Source organism: Chrysemys picta, chromosome 6 (assembly GCF_011386835.1).
Source record: "Chrysemys picta bellii isolate R12L10 chromosome 6, ASM1138683v2, whole genome shotgun sequence".
NCBI lineage: Eukaryota > Metazoa > Chordata > Testudines > Emydidae > Chrysemys > Chrysemys picta.
In genome coordinates, this window is record NC_088796.1 from 59,698,702 (window position 1) to 59,714,363 (window position 15,662).

At 38.8% G+C, this 15,662-nt stretch overlaps 1 protein-coding gene across 6 annotated transcripts in view; it reads right to left on the minus strand.

Annotated features, from left to right (window-relative positions):
- The window catches only part of MCTP1 (multiple C2 and transmembrane domain containing 1), a 473,721-nt gene that overhangs the window by 347,365 nt on the left and 110,694 nt on the right, over positions 1 to 15,662 (minus strand). Inside the window, exon 1 of one of the 6 annotated variants that reach the window (XM_065550189.1) lies at positions 6,647 to 6,731. The exons of the other annotated variants lie outside the window; for them this stretch is intronic. The gene's annotated coding sequence lies outside the window, so the exon portion shown is untranslated. Of the gene's footprint in view, positions 1 to 6,646; positions 6,732 to 15,662 lie in introns of those variants that run through there. 6 annotated transcript variants of the gene reach the window in all.

The window sequence follows — 15,662 nt, forward strand, 5'->3', positions numbered from 1 at the left end:
CCACCTTTTCTGCCCTGCCTGTCCTTCCTGAACAGTTTATATCCATCCATGACAGTACTCCAGTCATGTGAGTTATCCCACCAAGTCTCTGTTATTCCAATCACATCATAGTTCCCTGACTGTGCCAGGACTTCCAGTTCTCCCTGCTTGTTTCCCAGGCTTCTTGCATTTGTGTATAGGCACTTAAGATAACTCAATGATCGTCCCTCTTTCTCAGCATGAGACAGGAGTCCTCCCCTCTTGCGCTCTCCTGCTTGTGCTTCCTCCCAGGATCCCATTTCCCCACTTACCTCAGGGCTTTGGTCTCCTTCCCCCGGTGAACCTAGTTTAAAGCCCTCCTCACTAGGTTAGCCAGCCTGCTGGCGAAGATGCTCTTCCCTCTCTTCGTTAGGTGGAGCCCGTCTCTGCCTAGCACTCCTTCTTCTTGGAACACCATCCCATGGTCGAAGAATCCAAAGCCTTCTCTCCGACACCACCTGCGTAGCCATTCGTTGACTTCCACGATTCGACGGTCTCTACCCCGGCCTTTTCCTTGCACAGGGAGGATGGACGAGAACACCACTTGCGCCTCAAACTCCTTTATCCTTCTTCCCAGAGCCACGTAGTCTGCAGTGATCCGCTCAAGGTCATTCTTGGCAGTATCATTGGTGCCCACGTGGAGAAGCAGGAAGGGGTAGCGATCCGAGGGCTTGATGAGTCTCGGCAGTCTCTCCGTCACATCGTGTATCCTAGCTCCTGGCAAGCAGCAGACCTCTCGGTTTTCCCGGTCAGGGCGGCAGATAGATGACTTCAGTTAATTCAGCTTTCAACATTACAAACTTATTTTCATTTTTAAACCTGCTTTAAACCTGCTTCTGAAAATATAATCCTCACTTTAAACCTACTTTATTTTGTGCCAAATGCTACTATCCTATGTTAATTCCTTTAAAGTTACTTGCTTCTAGATTTTCCATAACAATCTTTTTAGAAAGGCTTAATACACAAACCATAAGAAGTTTCAAAGTTAATGTTTAATCACTAATATTGCTTTCTGGATAGAATTATACCATTTACAGCCTACTGAGTTTATTAAAATAAATTCGCCTCCATTCATTGTTCATTTGAAAATGTAATACATCTATTGTAAGTATTTTAATGCAACTATAAACCCATAATATGCTTTCCAAAAAGTGCACCTTATGATTTCCAATAAAAACACTAGAGTATGTCTACGCTGCAAGGGCTACAGTGATGGCAGAGATTTTTCCATCGTTATAGTAAATTCTCCCCCTCAAGAGCCTGTAGCTAGGCTGATGGAATGCTTTCATCGACCTAGTGGTGACTATACCAGGGCTTAATTACATCTCTCAGGCGTATAAATTTTTCATACCCTTGAGCAACATGCCTAGGTCAACCTAATTTTTAGGTGTAGACCAGGCCTTACTTCTCTTGTCAATTAATTACTAAATTCTCCTTATTGATGACAAACTAGGGAAAAATATTATAAATTTAAAAGGTTTTACATTTTTATTTACACATTAGGCATCTGTCATTACTTTATAAAATTTAGCCACTGCAGGCCACAATTGATCAGCAGATCATGTTTCAGAATTATTTATTCTAATACATAAAATGTCATTCCTATTTATTAATTGTCTGGAAACTAACAAATATTTCTAAGAATAATTATAATTTATGTTTTATAGAAAACTAAAAATATCAGATTTTGCCATTGTGTTCATATGAACAAATTATCAGTAGATCTATCTGTTAAAATGAGAAAAGAGAACTATTGCACGCTCTTCGAATTGGTACAAATTACTACATCAGGTGCAGGGCAACAATTAACTGGATCCACAGACTCTATACTTGTTTCATTCCTTTGAGTTAAGTGTGTATGGCCTCTGGTATTTGAATGCACTATTCTGTACATGTTGTTAATGGCCTGCTACCATATCACTTTGCTTTTATCCAAAACTCAGAGATGCAATGGTCCCTAATACTCCCTTCTGTGAGCAAGTGGGCAGGGAAGGGTAGTAAGAGGTGAGTAATGGGCATAGTCATGCCTCCACCACCCACATGCCCAGCAGGCACAACTGGCCAGGCATGAGAAGGGAGTGTTAAAGTGCACCCTGAAAAGAGCTCAACTTGCTCTCCTTTTAGTTTGGGAAGGGGAGGAAAAGGGAGGAATTGTTACTGAGTCAAGTCAAAGGATCAATCTAGACTTTAAAAAATTAGGATCGTCTGAAATCACCAACTACCTCATAGTAACTTTGAGTGTGTTAGGATTGGCTGATACGGGATCTAATACATCAAAATTGCTGAAGGAATTTTTTCCTCTCTTCAATGTTTTATTGAGTCTATATATCAAAATGTTTTAATTAAAATTTACATCACAGTTTGGAACAGATTTCTGCAACAGAAAATTTTGTCAGAGTTTCAGACATTATAGCAATGAAAAAAAATAATTAGACAAAGCAGAAAAAAAGAACAATCTTTCCCAATGTAGGTGAGGAAACGTCACCACTGTTTAAATGCATTCAATTAATGTCAATAGTACAATTATATAAAAATAGAGCTACGTGTAAAAGGAGATTATGAGTTTAGGATTGAACATCCAATACATAGGAGTTCTTTTTATTAGATATTTACTATTAAGCACCACTATGTTCAGAACTGAAGTAGATGCTAATATGGAGATATTTCCTATCTTGAAAGAGTTTGTAATATAAAAAAAGGCAAGCACAGGGAAAACAAGATGTACTCAGAAAACCAGAGGTAGGAGTCAGATTTGTGTTCTGTTTTGTTTTGCTTTTTTAAATAATTACTCTGATGTTGGGATGGGAAAGGCATATAAGGAGGACTGGTATGTATGGGAACAGTTTGTGACTGTTTGTGACACATACTGATCTCAGTTACAGTGATGGAAATCAGAATCTAACTCATTGTTCTTGTTTGTTTTTTAATTCATTTTTTAAAAAACATCAACAATTAAGCATCCTTTGGCAATCTCTACTTAAAGGAGAAGTGAAAAAGTTTTGCCAAAAGTTAAAAACTACAGATAAGATCCCAATAGATGAAACTACATATAGTTGTTTAAAAATGTAATGAGCTCTGTATTTTACCCCACCTCTGCATGAAACCTAAGCTGACTTTTTGGTTTCATTGCCCAAATGACATCACAAATACTATGACAGAAAGAAAGAGAAAAAGAAAAATGATGAAAACAGGATTTAGGGCCCACTTCTGATCCTACTTAAGTCAATGGGAGATTTGCCATTGATTTTAATAAAAAAAGGACCAAGTCCTTAGAATGGAATGTTTCTTTCCAAAGTTTTATTTATGGTACTTATGCTATCGCTTGACCTGGCAAGAAAAAGAGGAAATCTGTAGCTGAGGAGCTAAGGAAGGAGGCATTTTACTTGTGTGAAAATGTACTATTAATTACATTTTTAAATTATGTCTGCATAATGGCTAAAAAGGGAGAAAACATATAAAGGAGTTTTAAGAATTTAAAAAAAAAATTGCAGTTCCCCTTTCAGGCAGCCCCACCATGTACAGCAAAAGTGATGGTTCTAATCAGGTTTGTAATTCTCTAATTTCTTGGTAAATACTCCTATATTTATTTTTTCTTGCAGTTACCTAAAAAATGAAGATTTACAATAATAAAGTTGATATTTCTAAACGCCAAAAGTTCCTTCCCTATTACAGTATTTCCTGCTTTGTTCTTGTTGACAGAAATGATTCCTTGACTTTTCTTCTAGAAAACACTTAAATGGCAAGAGGATGTAGTCTTAAACAAAACACTCCCTTGATACCAGCCATGAAGGGAAAGAAGGAATCAATTATATTGTAAGGGAAAGGATATAAACATTTCAGATATTGATCTTGTGTTATTTCTTTAACTAGGTTTGTTTCCTTTATTTAGCTGTACAGTCTAATCTTACACACACAAAAATTAAAAAAGCATTATTCCAGAGAATCCTCATATAGGATGTTACACTGGCAAATTACCTAAAATAGTCTTGTTTTAGGGCTTGTCTACACTTGAAAGTTAACTAAGCTAGACAAATTCTGTCTGGAAATAAGGTACACATTTTTAACAGTGAGAGTAATTAACCACTGGAATAATTTACCAAGGGTTGTGGTGGATTCTCCATCACTGATAATTTTTGAATCAAGATTGAATGCTTTCTTAAAGGACCTGCTCTGGGAATTATTTTGGGGATGATCATAGTGGCCCCTACTGACATTGGAATCTATGAATTTGGATTAAGGTAGGATGTGAATTTAAAGCACAATAGCTTTTCCAGAAAAACTGCACATGTTAGCACACTTATTCCAGAATCATAGAATATCAGGATTGGAAGGGACCTCAGGAGGTCATCTAGTCCAACCCCATGCTCAAAGCAGAACCAATCCCCAGACAGATTTTCGCCCCATATCCCTAAATTGCCCCCTCAAGGATTGAGCTCACAATGCTGGGTTTAGCAGGCCAATGCTCAAACCACTGAGCTATCCCTCCCCCTCAAATAATAGTTCCTTGTTCCTGTTTAGACTAGTCCACTTTCACAGTAAATGGAAATGGGACAAGGCACTCCACAATAAGAGTGTATAAACATGGTGTTAATCAGGAATAGTTATTCCAGATATTTCCTTGTATATTACTTATTCATTTTAAATATAGCTGTTTCTGATTTCATATTCCTTTTTCAATCACAGAAAATGTTTCATGGATTAACCTAAATTCACTCCACACAGCCTTTAGCAATCTATGTGGCTATGACTATGTAGAATAAATATAATCATATATACTGGCAAATTACATTCCATCATTTCTTACAGTGAAAAATATTGAGTCAGGAGAGGAAAACAAAGCTGTTGAAATGACTTCTGAAATAAGCAGGAATGGCTTGTTGGTTAGGAACTGTGAAACACTTTAGAACAGATATTGATTTGCTAAAAATAAGTAGAGTAGAATCATGAATTTTACCAAGTCTCTTAAGAAATATTTGCTTTTAAGAATATATGAATGATCTATACATATATTAGATAGCTGTGTAAAACTGCAAAAAAATTGTAAATTTGGATTAAATTACTTTTAGGCATATACGATAAACTTAAATTACATAGAATTTGCTAATATAGATTACTAATATTTTAAGTAATAAACAGTTGACTTTTTATCTAAGGATCTCAAAGAACCATAAAGAACTAGATATTATTGTCCCAATTTTACAGATGGGAACACTGAGGTAGAAGATTATATGGTTAGCCAAAAGAGATACTGCGGCAGTCTCTGGTATTCAGGAACTGTTCTCCTGGCCTCAAGCTCCTGGCTCCAAAAAACATTATAGAATTCTGTCTGCTATAAGGTTAAAGTTGGTATGAATTTTCTAGTCAAGTGTTAAGGGCTGATTCTAGTAAATCTTTGTGATCCAGATCCTTGGCCCTATTCAGCCTGATTTACACTGCTCCAGGGCACAAAGCAACCAAAAACTTGAGAACTTCCCATCTAAGGATTCCCAAGCCTGGGAGAATCCCCAGGTGGCATAGAGTTGGCCCTGCTACCCAAAAGCACCAGGGAACTTCATGAGTGGGGGAAAAGCTGGAATATATCTGTGTTTTACGGATTCCCGGCTGTGAGAATGGCCTCCTCGGGCCAAGGACAGCCAAACCTAAGGCTGTTCTATGTTGCAGCAAGGGCTGCCCTAGCCTGCCAATGATTAGCAACAAGATAAGGAAGCTGCAAAGTTGACATTAAGCTTCCTTTTTCCCTGCTGCCCCCTCACCTTCCTGCCACCCCTCCTCCACCAGTCCTGTACTGAATGCAGTTTGGTCAGACAAGTGAATCCAGCCAACACAGAATTGTTTATATGTCCAAAGCAACCTTAAATACACCTAGACTGTCCTTAAATTCTTCAATGCCAATACTATCAGCAACACCAACTTCTAGCATAGTGGCACTTAGCTTTTAAAAGCTGAACAGTCACAGTGAAAGGCACCAGCTTTGGCAAAAACTACTAATTATTGTTTAATCATCCAAATACGTGGCTAACAAAATTAAAACAACATAAAACAGTAGAGCATAATTACCATGCTAAACATCAAAGCTGAAATTTTCACTTCTCCTGATTAGATACCAGTACAAATACAAATGTAACATGTGAGGAAGGGTTTCAATAACAACCATGAACTTACTGAAAGTGTAATAGGAAGCCTTATTCAACAGAAGAATAGAACCCTATGCAGAGCTTTATTTCATTTTTTTTTAAATGTAGTTCTAGTGATTCTGTACTTCAGTGTTTCTGATATAATAGAATTTGGCGTGGAAGCTAATGAAACTGGGGTTTAAACTTCCAACTTGCTTTTATCAAAAGTATTGAATTAGATCTTAAATGTATGTACAATCAGGTAACAGCTTTGTGTTAGTCTGAATGTGGCATGTTATCATTATACATTATAACCAGCATTGATGCTGTGGCTCGATTAAAGAGCTGTGCTGTGGTCACTCACAGCTCTAAAGGGATACCCATGAACCGTTCTTAATTTGTTTTCCCACCCACACTACAATCTTTTACTGAACAAATGCTGCAGCACGCAGAAAATTTTGCCTCTGGAAAGAACTATAGTTGGATAGAGGATATTAAAAAAACTTAAAACTAACCTTGATGTTCAATTAGAGGTATTGGTAGATGATTGCAATGGGTAATTCATAAAACTGCAAGAAACAGGTCCCTACTGCTCATGTCTTTTGGACTAAAGTCAACAGTTAGTGAATCAACATTTAAAAATACAAAGGTCACACTTATATGTTTTGTAAGTATTAGAGTTGTTTTTTTTAAAATACTTGCTGGGTTTGGTTAATTTTTCAGTTATATTTCAGTTAACTACTTAAGAAAGTTTATTTTATTACATAGTAAAATAAACTGTCAATTTTATTCAATTTTAAAAATTGAGTTGTGTTATTTTCTACAATACTATCTGATTATCTTTTATGTTGCCAGCTAATAACCTCAAAAGCATAAACTGAAGTCATACAAAAAATTCACATTGGCAATTAAAACTTAGGTTTTTCTCTTTTCATTTATCGTGCGCAGTAACATACTTTGTTTCTTCAGCAACAATCACACTTTGTAAATTATGCTGTTAATCCAACAAATTCGTACCAGTATAGACAGTACTTAGGGTTTTGTATTTGCGAGGGATTAACATATAATACTGACAAGACAATTTGGTATTGTTTATACTTTCCGATCAGCAGTACAGGATGAAGCTAAAATAAAAAGTGAATCATAACTAGAGGCAGGTGCAAATAAGCGCTGAAGAGCACTGGCAGTAAAACAAAAGAATAGAAGGACACTCATGTTGTACCAATATCATGCATTCAGTCCAGCATATCCTAGTACAGTTTACACAACCAAAGCTAGCTTCAAGAATGTCTAGCTGTATTTAAGTTGTTCAATGGCAACATTGTCAGCAATACCAGATTCCACTGTAGTAGCACTCAATGAGCACATGAGTTAAATCGTCTGTATTACTGGTACCTTCACAAGTATACATTATAAATAACACTTAAAAAACCAATGTACCACAAAAGGTAAAATTACTAAGGTTCCAAGCCTGAAAAATTTGGTCCATGTAGGCAGTCCTCTGTACACTCAGAGTCCCACAGAGTTCGAAGGGACTCCATGCCTGCATTAGGGCCATTAGTGTGGATCAGATTTCAGGAATGATATCAGCATCAAAAGGGTTCAGTCACTAGCAACAGGGGAATAACATGGCAACATCTAAAGTATTACTCACCAATCTGCAAATGGCAGCCCAAACCTTAAGTCCTTCTCCAGCAGAACTCTCACTGAGGTCAATATGAAAAGTGAGTAGAGACTACATACTGGACAAAAATAAGTTGGCCTTTAGTGTATTTTCCAATAAGTTTTGTGCTTGCTGCAGGACATGTAATGGGGCTGATTTGTGTGTACTGTTCTGGTTAGAAATTACTTAAGTTTATTTTGGTTGGTCTTCTGATTTTTGAACTCTTGGGTTTGGTATTACTCATAGCTGCCTATCAGCGAGTGCCACATTAGAATCTGGTGCATCACCATTCTGGATCCACCCCTGGGTAGGCTAACTCTATATCGCATCTATACAGTGAATTGTTGAAATTTGTATTAAGTTTCATCCCTGATTTCAGAACAATGGGACCACTTTTAAGAGTGTAAATTGATTTCCTTGTTTGACAGTCAGTTTAAAGGGATCTCTATTTGTAGTGATAATTTTGCTAGTCCTTTAGGACCATGACTTTGATCTTTCACATTTTTAGTGGCTGCTTGAACTTTCTCATTATTTGTCCTCTAAAATGCATTTCTTTCATAAGCTTGATGTTATAAAAGTGTAAATTACATCCTAATGGAAACTTCATGTGCAATAGGGACTAAATAATTTTCCTTAATTTTTTTGTTTACTTATTACAGTGTTGTTTTGCTCCTTTAGCTTCTAGTCTGCTCTCTCATTTTCTAATTTCTTATGTACTTTGCACAGAGTTTGAGGGGAAAGGATTAAAGGTGTGTGGTGTTTAGATACTGCTTGTGATTATTAGAACTGGGAGCACTGGCTGTTGGGAGTCTGAAAGGACAGGAAACAGGAAGGAGGGAGGAGGAGTTGAGAAGGCTGAGTGAGAGTTACAGAGGGTGAAGCAGCAGCTGCTTGGTAAAGAGGTTTCCACTGTAAAAATAAAGTCCTGTTGAAGTTTGTTAGTACCTTGCCTGGTTGATACAACATTTTGGCGACGAGGATGGATCTTCTGCCTCTGAACCCACCTGCACCCTTTCTGCAAAGCCCGGGTGAGCCTCCAATTGCTTTTACTGTCTGGATCCATATGTTTGAGACTTATCTGCTTGCAATCAGTGCTACAGAGATTTCTGAAGTAAGAAAGCATGCTCTGCTAATCCACTGCCTTGGAGCAGAAGGGCAGTGTATATTTTACACTTTTCCCCTTGCAGATGATAAATATGAGACTGCACTCACTGCATTAAAGAACTTTTTTGTGCCAAAAGTGAACGTAGTAGCTAATCGCTACAGATTTCGCCAGCGTGAGCAGAAACCAGGGGAGACTATAATGCAGTATCTTGCTTCCCTCAGGAGTCTGATTGTAACTTGTGACTTTGGGAATATGGCAGATGAGATGATTAGAGACCAGCTCATTGAGAAAACCACCATGCTTTGTGTAAGAGAACATTTACTTCTAGAACCACAACTTACACTAGAAAAAGCAATAACCATTGCTACTCAGATTGAGTCAGCAACAGCTGAAATTAAAATAATGAGCAAGGATACAGGAGGCACAGTCCAGGCTGTGACTCCTTTGCAGAAAAGCAGCAAAGAGTCCTGTGGCACCTTATAGACTAACGGACGTATTGGAGCATGAGCTATCGTGGGTGAATACCCACTTTGTCGGATGCACGTCGTATTCACCCACAATAGCTCATGCTCCAATACGTCTGTTAGTCTATAAGGTGTCACAGGACGCTTTGCTGCTTTTACAGATCCAGACTAACACGGCTACCCCTCTGATACTTTGCAGAGAAGTTCACTATCGCTGCAGACAAACAATTGCAAGGGGAAAACTAATGAAAAGCCACTGAATCAGCAAATTCAAAATACATGCTTTCGCTGTGGATCCCCACATCATTTTGCAAGCTACACAGGATGTCCAGCAAAAGTTGCTCAGTGCAATCATTGCAAAAAGATTGGACATTTTGCTAAAGTATGTCGCAGTAGCCAGTTCAATCAACAGGTGCATGCAGTTACAATACCAGATGTTACTGTGCTGAGTGTGGACAAAATCAACACTGCACATATTCCAGAACAAATAAAGTGCACCGTAAACGTTTCCGCCATACCCTCAGGCAAATCACACTCTATTCAGCTAATGTTGGACACTGGCTCAGCAGTATCTATACTACCTGATTCCATCTATTTGCTTTACTTTAAAGATGTGCCTCTTACTGAACCCAAACTTCAGTTGGTGTGCTATTTGAAAAACCATATTCCAGTACAAGGCTGCCTGCCAGCAATAGTTACTTTTGGTGATTACTGTGTAACTGCAGAGTTCTACATTGTCCACAAAGGCACTCCTATCCTTGGCAGAGATTTATTGGCTGCTTTAAATCTCAGGGTAGTTAATGGACGAATTGATCTTCCTCAGCAAAGCACTCTTGCGGTACACACACCAGTTTCAGCTGGGACCCAACACCAGGTTGAGGAGAAACTGGGCTGTGCTTATGGTTTTCTGCATAAAGTTAAAATGCGAAATAATGTGATGCCTGTACGACAGAAATTACAGCGCTTAACATTTTCAGTCAGAGAAGCTGTTTCAGAGGAACTTAGAAAACTTGTTCAAAAGGACATTATTGAAGAGATTAACTCCTCGGAATGGGTTTCACCTATAGTAGTGACGCAGAAGAAGGGTGGAGTCATTCGCCTTTGTGTGGACTTATGGGAGCCAAATAAAGCTATTGTGATTGACAGCCACCCTCTTCCTCACATAGAAGTAGTATTTGCAGAACTCCATGGAGCAAAGATGTTTTCTACTCTTGATTTGCAGAGCGCATATCACCAGGTTATGTTGCATGACGATAGAGACCTCACAGCATTTATTCCACGAGGGACTATTTTGTTTTAAACGTGTTCCATACGGTCTCGCATCAGCCCCAAGTGCCTTCAAAAAATGATGTCATTGATTCTGAAGAATCAACATGGAGTTCAGTGCTATTTGGATGATATTATCGTGTTTGGAAATACTACTGAGGAGCATGACAGTAACCTGCAGTCTGTACTAAACTGCATCAGCAAAGCAGGCCTCAAGCTCAACAGGTCCAAATACAAATTTAGGCAAACTGAACTCTCCTTTCTGGGGCATACAATTTCACAGGCTGGACTAAAACCTGATCCATATCATATCCTGGCAATTTCAAATGCTCCTCCTCCAACAGATTTGCAAACCTTACATTCCTTCTTGGGTCTTACCTCCTGGTATGCAAAATTCATTCCCAATTATGCTTCTGTCATTGAACCATTACAAGAATTACTATGGAGAAGTTGGAGAAGTTCAACCTTAGTGTGGACAATGGACGCACAAGCTAGTTTTGAAACGGTGAAAGACTTGATTGTACATAGTCCAGTACTTGCACTATTCAGTCCCGCATTGCCCACAATTGTAACTACTGATGCTTCTGATTATGGACTTGGGGCTGTCCTCACACAACTTCATGAGGACAACGCAGAGAGGACTGTTGCATTTGCTTCAAGGACACTAAGTAATGCTGAGAGAAAATATTCTACAATCGAAAAAGAAGTACTTGCTTGTGTCTGGGCTACTGAAAAATGGAGAACTTACCTGCGAGGCCGCACGTTCAAGTTGCGCACAGACCACAGCCCTTTGACGACGTTGCTCACCATGAAAGGACTGGGAAGAGCAGGATATCGTATTGCTAGATGGTCTGCAAGACTACGGTCTTTCAATTATGAACTAGAATATAAGCCTGGAAACAAAAATGTGGTAGCTGATTGCCTTTCTCGCCTGCCTTTGCCTTCACCAGAGGGTCCACTGGAGGATGAGGATGTAGTAGTTGCACTTATTACAAGCACTCGTACTGCAGTTACAAGAGAACAATTTCAAGCTGCTTGTTCAGCGTGTCCAATTCAACAAAAACTACTGGAATTTCTGACAAAGAGATGGCCCAGTAACCTTAAAAACCTTGACTCAGTTTTGCTGCCTTATTTTAGAGTTCGGGATGAACTTCCTTTGCTTGATGGCTGTATGCTATGAGGTACACACCGGCTACTTGTGCCAGAAGAATTACAGTCAAAACTCATACACCTGGCACATGATACTCATCAAGGAATTGTCAGAACCAAACAACGACTACGGGATCTGTATTGGTGGCCAGGGATGGACTTTCAAACTGAAGCACTCATAAAATCCTGTGTCACTTGCCAAATGCATGATAAGACAGCAGTGACATGTACCCCTCCATTACAGCCTGTTCCTCTTCCTGAATCTGCATGGGAAAAAGTGGCGATTGACATTGTAGGACCCTTTGATACTGCTCCAATTGACTGTCGTTATGCCATCACTTTAATAGACTATTTCAGTAAATGGCCTGAGGTAACGTTTACATCAAAAATTTCTTCTGCTACAGTAATTAAATTCCTCTTTTCAGTTTTTAGCAGGGAAGGTAACCCCAAAGAACTGGTTTCAGATAATGGTAGTCAATTTACTTCCCTGGAGTTTGAAACTTTTCTAGCAGAGAGGAACATTTTACACAGAAGGTCATCCCTATATTACCCTCAAGCCAATGGGGAAATTGAACGGTTTAACAGAAGTTTGAAAGAGAGTTTGCAAACAGCTAAACTGGAAGGGCGATTGTGGATACCCTTCACTACTGATTTCTTGCAAGCATAACGGGCTACACGACATGCCACAACACAAAGATCACCCGCAGAGTTACTGCATGGGAAACAGATGAATACTAAACTGAACATTGCTGGATTGTTAAAGGCACGACCTGATGCCCCAAACAAGGATGATGTGAGAAAAACAGTTGAACAGAACCAAGCAAAGTCTAAGGCTTTCACAGACAAGCAGCGGGGTGCTAAGGAACCAAAGTTTGAGTGTGGTTCCTTCGTTAGAATATGAAAACCTGGAATCTTATGCAAAGGGGACCATAAATTCACAGCTCTTCTTAAAATCATAGAGGAGAAGGGACCTTACACCTATCGACTTTCTGATGGGCGGGTATGGAATGCTTCTTATCTTGCACCTGTCTATGCACCAAGAGGAGATTATGCCAACACCCAGTCTGCATTGGATGACTTCTCCGTGGGACAGTTTCTTAAGAGAGGAGGGAATGTGGTGTTTAGATGCTGCTTGTGATTATTAGAACTGGGAGCACTGGCTGTTGGGAGTCTGAAAGGACAGGAAACAGGAAGGGGGGAGGAGTTGAGAAGGCTGAGTGAGTTACAGAGGGTGCAGCAGCAGCTTAGTAAAGAGGTTTCCACTGTAAAAATAAAGTCCTGTTGAAGTTTGTTAGTACCTTTCCTGGTTGATACAACAAGGTGGTGTTTGGTAGATGTGTCTTTCAAAGTTGGAGTGCTCTTCAATTCTTAAGGAGTCTCACCATGGGCTTTTTATAAATCAGTTAAAAATCAGAAGTCTAGTTAAGTGCAATATGAAATTTCATTCTCTTAACTTTTCATCATACATATCTACAGAACTTTAACTCATGTTAAATGTTTTCTTCTAAAGGGAGACATTTCAATGTACCCTAGTTTAAACTGAAAGCAGAATTTGGGACAAAAGTGATGGGTATCACCAAGATACAACAAATCTCAAATAAAATAGTTGAACACTAAAGAGCAAAAATAAGAGTTCAGAAGAACTGCAGCACACTTTTAATGTATTAGGAATACATTAATAGCACTTCATTTTATCTTACTGCATAAGGAAAAGCAGTCAGTTATAATAATTTAGCTTATAAAAGAATTGATTATTGAAATTTATTTAAAGTGTGTCCATAACTATAATCCTTACTCTCGCAAGTAATTCTCATACATACATGCATGCAGTTCCATTAACTTCAATAGAACAACTCACACAACACCAACACCACCTAGCTCTTATATAGCATTTTTCATCCATAGGTCTCAAAGCACTTTACAAAGGAGGTCAGTGACAATATGTCCAATTTACAGAGGGGGAAACTGAGGTACATAAAGGGGAAGTGACTTGTCCAAGGTCACCCAGAAGGCCAGAGCCAGGACTAGAATCCAGATCTCCCAAGTCCCAGCCTGCCACATTGCCTACATGAGTAAAGGTTGTCAGGATCAGCTCCATTGCAAATTATTATGGTATACTTCTATAAGGCTCTGATCACATAAGCACCTCCACAGATCCTAAGGCCCCAATCCTGCAACGAGCTCTGCACTGGCAGATCCTGAATCCTGGAGGAACTCCAACTGAAGTTAATGGAGATCCGCCTATATGCAGCTCATTGCAGGAATGGGACAAAAAGACAAGTGGCAGATAAAGGATAAGATGACGACTATCAAATATTTTTATTTTATATACAAATATATATTTTCAACTTTCTCCCTATTGTTAAACAGAATGAGTGCCAGCTAGCCAATTCTGCCCCTCAACTCAACCTAGCCATCATTAGTTGGCTGACATCTTGCTGCAGCAGAGGTGATCATTGCTTAATTTAGAGAACATCTGTAGCATAACTGATACTTATGAGAATTTCAGAAAGGGGATACTATTGTTTGCGTGATTCACCAGTATGATGAATACAGCCACCATGGATACTTTTGAGTGTATAAACAAGCAATTTTTTGTTTGCTTAGGATCTTAAAGATTTATTGGTCCAATACAGTAAAGATATTCTAGCATCACTACTCATCGTCAGGAATAGCTGAATGCTTTTCTTTCCCCTGTAGACCACTCTAGTGCAATGTGACAGAACACATCTAGTTTTTCTATAGCATCCTTCCCATGAAATACAATAGCAATTTACTAATCCCTTCAAAATTCACAAAAAACGGTGGTGGCTCCCCACTTTATTAAAAATCTAATAGCAATGAGTCCTTGCATTACCAATCAAGACTCATTACTTTTCCAAAATAAAAATATACAGCAACCACAGGGCCTACTGAAGTCTTTTAGCTGCAGTAGCTGTTGAGCGGTTCCATGACTGCTCCACAATCTGCAGGAAGAGGAAAATCCATTCCACCCCATGCACCTCTCTAGAGCTCCTCCCATTAATTCAGGCGTGTTCACAATTTCTCTCTTACTTCTTAAGTTACAAAGTATTGTAAACCACAATGGCTTTCCCAGCTACTTCTATGAATGAAAAAGGATCTACTATATCACCAAATGCTTTAGAGAGAGACCAATTATTTCAGTTTAACCTACTGGAGCTTATTTTGTATTGTTCTATCACTAGCAGCACTTCAGTTACACAAAAGTGCAATGAGAACATTGCTTCTTGTTACTGATGTCTTGATGGAGACTAATTTGTGAATGTCAACTCTTGTAGATATTGATCGGTTTTTCTTTCCTCTATATTTGGTTGGTGTCAGTGCCCATTATCTCAGTTGCACCATTCAAAGATACTCTGTCTCCTACTCAGTCACATGAGGTGAAATAGAGAAAAAGCTTTCTCCACAGAAGCTCAAATAGTTCTGTCTCTTGAAAGGATTCTGTCAACCATAATAGGTATAGTCTGCTGACAAGCGGGGATTGTGAAGGTCAAAACTTTAACACACCAAGTGATTTGACATAAAAGATGTGCAAAATTATCAATTTCTTATCCATTGCCTTGCTGCAAAATATGAAATAGTCATTAAAATTTGGTCAACTGATTTTTTTTTAATGTTGTCAAGTATACTCAAGATGTTTGCTTACCACTTTTTTCCCCAATGTTTGTGCTTAATTTTACAAAAATTCGTAACTGTGGTATGGGCCAGATTTCGCATAGTGTTAAGGTATTGCTGTGCTCGGTGTTGCAATGCCTCACTGATTTAGGAGCATAAATATCATTTTCAAACATTTAGGCACTTAGGAGCCAAAACCCCATGGGACAGTCAATGGGATTAAGCCCTCTAAGCACTGAACTCCTTTT